Source organism: Mastomys coucha, unplaced genomic scaffold, assembly GCF_008632895.1.
Source record: "Mastomys coucha isolate ucsf_1 unplaced genomic scaffold, UCSF_Mcou_1 pScaffold12, whole genome shotgun sequence".
NCBI classification, from domain to species: domain Eukaryota; kingdom Metazoa; phylum Chordata; class Mammalia; order Rodentia; family Muridae; genus Mastomys; species Mastomys coucha.
In genome coordinates this window covers 62,446,376-62,452,391 of record NW_022196894.1, presented here as the reverse complement: position 1 = coordinate 62,452,391, position 6,016 = coordinate 62,446,376, and the positions used below count along the sequence as shown (strand labels likewise).

General features: G+C 42.4%; 1 non-coding gene across 1 annotated transcript; it reads left to right on the top strand.

The window, feature by feature from the left end:
- The first annotated feature begins 661 nt into the window (after window positions 1–661).
- On the top strand, window positions 662–793 carry LOC116086721. Its single transcript, XR_004117086.1, has one exon. It is a non-coding gene; the product is annotated as a small nucleolar RNA SNORA17 (small nucleolar RNA).
- The last annotated feature ends 5,223 nt before the right edge of the window (window positions 794–6,016 follow it).

Below are 6,016 nucleotides of genomic sequence, written 5' to 3'. Positions count from 1 at the left end.
GCAGATCAAGACGTAAAACTCTCAGCTCTTCTAGCACTGTGTCTGTCTGATTGCTACCATGTTTCCTGCCATGAAGATAATAGACTGAATCTCTGAAACTGTAAGCCAGCCCCAATGAAATGTTTTCCTTTATAAGAATTGCCTTCATCATGGTGTCTGTTCACAGCAATAAAATCCTAAATAAGACAACGTGTAATTTACAGAGAGAGAAAAAAGATAATGAGGTGAAAAAATAACCAAAGGAATTATCACAGAATAGATATGGACATTCTTTTCAGAAGAACTGTATTTTAGTACACAAAGGAGACCATTGTTGCCCAAAAGACCCTTGTTCCCACTATGTGCAGGTTTGGTTCTGATGGCCTTGCTCTGGCCCAAAAAGGAAGTCTTCCTTTCTATTCCTACAATATCCTCTGATCTACTCCACTGGTGTTCTCCAGCTGGGAGAGTGATCAGAATTGGCCACCTAATGATAATCATTTGTCTAGCATCAGGGACAAAGAAATCCTCTCCACCTTCTATAACCCAAGAACCCTGGGCACTGTAAAGCTACCACTGCCACATTGACCACTCAGATGACAACTGATTAATCACAGTATCATCGGCTCTTTCTGATCTCAGTGGCCTATAGAGAGCAATAAACTCCTATTAAGACGCTTCTAATGCCCCTAAAGTTGTTGCGGGTGTGCCTGCTCTGTCTCATGTGGATCAGTTGGTGGCAGAAGGAAAAAAAGCTCTGTTCATGCTTAGTGTTCTGACCTTTGAACATTTGAATAATTAGTAGCTTAGTAGATGAACATTCACTGAAAAGAGTTCTCCTGAAACAACCACAAGGGGGCCTGGATAGGGAGCTAGAGCCTGAGACAACCACGAGTCTGGTGCCACAGAACAGGGAGCAAGCGGAGACTAGAAGAACCATGCCTGGGACTATGGACCAAGGGTAAGAATGAGCCCGAGATAGACAACACTCTCACATGGCACCCCTTGGGCAGGCCAGGAAAGGAATGAGCCCTTACATGACCACCAGACTGCTGGCATAGGGCTCTGACAGGGAGCTAGCCTGAGAGGCCAGTCCAATGTGACACATGCCTGTGTGGGTGGGCAGACAGTGCCCAAGATGACCCCTGTCCAGATCCATAATGCATGAACGGGGCATAGCACTCCTTAAACTCCTCAGAGACCTGGGGCACCACTAAGAAGATAGTGAAAAAATGAAAGAGAAAGAGAAACAGAAGGATGTGAAAGAAAGAGCAACAAAATGAAGAAGAACAGAACTGGAAACTCAAGGATAGTGAGGACTAGCCTGATGTGAGTGACTGGTGAAGCCACGGGGGTCCATGGTGGGATCCAAGCCTGTGCTGCCACCCCAAACCATGCCTGGGGCTGTGGCCCTGCAGCAGCAGAGTTCTGTTACCACCAAAGGCCAGGAGATGTACCTGGTCTGGGCTGCCAGCCAGGAGCATGGTGATGTCTCACTGCTGTGAAGAACTGGCCCCATCCCCAGCCTGGGCATTCTAGGAGAGCTCTCTCTGGAGGTATGAGATCAGGAGAGCTGACTCTGCCGTTAGGCAGCTGCAGTACTCAAGAACGCAGGCCTGCACATTGTAAACAAGTGGTGAAGTTGTGGGTGAATCAGTCCCATAGATACAAGCAAGGGATGGTGGTATGAAAGAGGGAGTGAAACCCTCCTACCTGCTCTCCCTTCACTCCCTGTGGAAGTCCCAAGACCTGGCCCTGGGGTGGTGAGTGCAGGAAAGCTGGCCCTGCACCTCACCTGGGCAACAGGGTAGTGCTGGCCCTGGTTGCTAGGGTGGGGTGGGGGGCGTTGCTGGTGAGTAATCCTGAAGACATGACCAGCTCAGATACTTCTCAGGCCCAGATCCAGGACTTTGAATTGGCCTACCCCAAGATATACCTCATCAATGAACTGTTGAAGTGTACGAAGAGGCAGATCCTACAGATCCAAAACTAAGGATATCCGAGAGGAGTCTCCGTGAAGTTCCAGTACTGAGAGAGTAGCAGAAGCCAGAGGCCTTGTACCACACCAACGGGGTCATTGCAATAAACATTTGCAAGCAAGTGTGGACAGAGAGTATATCGTGGAGCACACTGTGGCACACTGTGTAGCTTCCACAATGAGGTCTTTTCCTCTGTTTGAAGTTAGAGGTGGATGGAGGGTACAAGGGGAGGGGGAGATGAGTGGGATTGGGGTACATGATGTGAGATTCACAGAGAAGCAGTAAAGACATTTAAAAAGAAAAACAAAGTTATGTTTCTATCACTACTGGCCATTGGGCATTAGAAAAAATTCATAACTTCTGATCTACTCATGGAATAAGAATTTCCTTCTAGAACATTATGCTGTATAGACATGGAATCAAATTGCTGGAATTAGAAAGTCTGAAGACAAAGCACCTTTTACTTTACCAAGATATTTACTTTCTTAAATATTGTATATTGATGTGTGTGTGTGTGTGTGTGTGTGTGTGTGTGTACATGCTCCTGCATACACACATACAATAGTCAATAGTGACCTTGTGGAAGTCAGAAGACGACTTCTGAGAATCTGTTCTCTTTCCACTGTGTTGACACGGGATATGTCTTGTTTCTGCACAGAATATTGCAGACCAACTGGCTTCGGCTTCCTCCCAGTCCCTCATCTCACCACAGAATTCAAAAAGGTCACAGCATCTGACTTTTTTATGGTAGTTCAGGGATGGAATACACTGAAGGTCATTGGGCTTGCTCAGCACATTTTTTTACCCAGGGAACAATCATGACAGCCTGATCTTTTCTTCTGGAGAATTCAAATGGGTCACTTGATTCTTCTGTTTAAAGCCCTGAATAATCTGGCATTTCGTCTGCCTCCCAAAACATTTCCAAATATATCACTTTTACTGTCTATAGTCCTGCTCTGTGCACATAACTGAGAGCTTCATACAAAAGTATTCTTCATGCCTCTCTTATTTACTTATTTCTTACACGTCCTCCTTATGTCTAATTTAAACATTTCACTTTCACTTTCATGTTCAGTGAAAGTGTCACCTCTATTTAGACATCCTCTGATTACTGTCCAGACTATACAGCTATCATCACAAAATGTTCTAATTGCACAATTTACTTGTCATTAATGGCATTTAGTATAGTGTGGACTGTGTTATGTGCATGCATGAGACATTATTTGATGAATGCCTCTCACTTTATAGTCATACAGGGAGAAGGCAAGGCTTACATCTTCACTCCTGTGTCCTTTTTGTCTCAGGAATAATTCCTATTTAGTCAATACTAAAAATGGTAGTTATTTGGGTGGTTGGATGAAAGAATTACATTTTTACCAACTGAACTTTACTATCACTTTAAATTATTTATAAAAATAACTTTGGCACTAAAGAGAACAATTTAATTTTAGCACAGAGAGAGTGTTTTAACACTAAAATTCAAATCGATTGACAAAAAACTTAAAATTTTTCACACATAAACTAAAAATTCTTCATTATATACCTAAAATGAGTAAAATTTATCTTTTATCTGCACAGAATGATTGTCCCATAAATAGGACGTAACTGTTCCACAAGAATATGCCTTCAATGCCAGCTTAGGAATGAACCCTGAGTTCTGGAGCTGAGAACCTCATGTTAAAGAAAGCTTCTGAGTTTCTAACAGAGGCTGTCATAGTTTGGAACTTATTCTGAACATTTTTGTTCCTGCCCTCAAATTCTACCTATAATTTTATAGATTTATTTTGTTAGTTCACACCCAAACTTAGCATATTATAGGATGAACACTAGAAGATATGAGTGTGAACATCTGAAACAATATTCAGGTTTCACATTGAGCATGATAATAGGAAATGGCCTGCTGTGTTCCCATGTACAGGCTCCATTCTGTTCATCAAGAACAAAGATCCAAACATCATGGAACAATAAATAAACTCAAGATACCATACATATTTAAGAAAACATGGTGGTGTGTAGTGACAATTTTGGAATATTGGTTTTTTTGAAAAACACAGAAATATTAGTATAAGAATATGTTTTCATTTTAATCCCATGGGTGTGATATGGAGCTGCATCAGATTGTCCAGAGCAGCTGATTATGATTTGCTTCGTGCTCTAGCAGAGACATGATTTTCTCAGCTGCAGATAGTTTCTGCAATTGTGTGATGTTTAGAATCCTGGCGACTTTTCAAAGGGTATTGCTAGAGCCTAGTGATATTTTTGTATATACTTGGCCCAGGGGTGGCACGATTAGGAACTGTGGCCTTGTTGGAGTAGGTGTGGCCTTATTGGAGTAGATATGTCACTGTGGGCGTGGGCTTTAAGACCCTCATCCTAGCTTCCTGGAAGCCAGTCTTCTCCTAGCTGCCTTTGGACCAAGAGGTGGGACTCTCAGCTCCTCCAGCCTCATGTCTGCTCGGACATTGCCATGCTCCTGCCTTGATAATGGACTAAACCTCTGAACCTGTAAGCCAGCCCCAATTAAATGCTATTCTTATAAGAGTTGCCTTGGTCATGGTGTCTGTTCACAGTGGTAAAACCTTATCTAAAATAGGCCCCAAGAGGAATGGTGAGTTGTTGGTTGATTGTTGGTTGTGGGTTATTGGATGGTTGTAGTGTGTAGTTTCTACTACCCCACTTTAAGCTCTGGGTGGGCCACTCTACAAGTCAGAGCCCTGGTTCCCTTGGATCTCTGAATGTAACAAACACACACACACACACACACACACACACATACAACTCATTTTTAACTTGCCTTATGCCTCAGTGCCTGGGCTCGTCTAATCCTCTCACAACTAGAGTATGCCTTTTCCATTACCCCTTGCTCAACGCTCTAAATCTCCCCTTAGCTTAGTTGCATTTCTAATCTCCCACCTGGGAAACAGCAAATGGCCACTCCACCCCAGATCTCAAATGGCTAGTGACTCTCTTTTCCTCCAAAGCAACAGCAAAATTCCCTTTCCCCCTCCTGTGTTTCCTAGTCTGCCTGCAATAACTGGGAAGTCTAACCTCTTCTGCCCAGCTATTTGCTGCTGGCATCCTTATTGATCAATCAAGAACCAACTGGGGGAAGTGGAGATGTGGCTCAGTGGTCAAGAATACCAACTGCTCTTCCAGAGGTCCTGAGTTCAAATCCCAGCAACCACAGGGTAGCTCACAACCATCTCTAATGGAATCCGATGCCCTCTTATAGTGTGTCTGAAGACAGCTACAGTTGCTCATATACATAAAATAATTAAACAAATCTTTAAAAAAAATTGAGGAACAGGGCCTTCAGAGTTCACACACAGATTTCTGATCAAACCATCAGAACCACTCCCTACAGTTGGTTGCTGTTGGTCATGACATATTAAGTAGTTGTGCACACACAAAAAATAATAATAATAATAATAAAATAATAAAAAGAAATTGGATATACTGATGGCAAATATCAAACTTGCCCCAAAGAACTCAGCAGGAAGTCATATACCAATAACACTGCCCCCTGTCTGAGTCCTAACTTTATTCAGGGATCTCTTTCCTTCCTTCTCTACCTTTTTTTCCATCTATTATCTAGTTGGTTCAAAAGGTGAAAGAAAAATGATAGGGGAGGGTGGCAGAAAGAAGAACCCACAAAGGAACCAAAGGCCAGCTCTAGCTGTGGTCATTTATACTATGTTAACTATTACCATAAACATATAAAAAGGCATAATTAAATCATATCTCCCCTGCAATATTTATTGTTTTCTGTTTAGTCCTTTGACTAGGACTCTAGCTTTGGACTTGATGCTAATATTTTCTGAAATAATTTATAAAGTCAGACAATAGCTAAAAAGGGTATTAAGAGCCTGATGTTTATGGATTTAGACATAACAACTCTTCAGTGTCAATCACTGAGGCTCAAGGAGAGTCAGGATGGTACAGAATTCTATGCTATGCCTTCTCATCATGCTAATAAGGCTATCATCTATTTGGATGAATCATCACTTTTTAGTAGATGCGGTTCCATAGACACAAGAGCTAATTGCTGTAACAGGCAA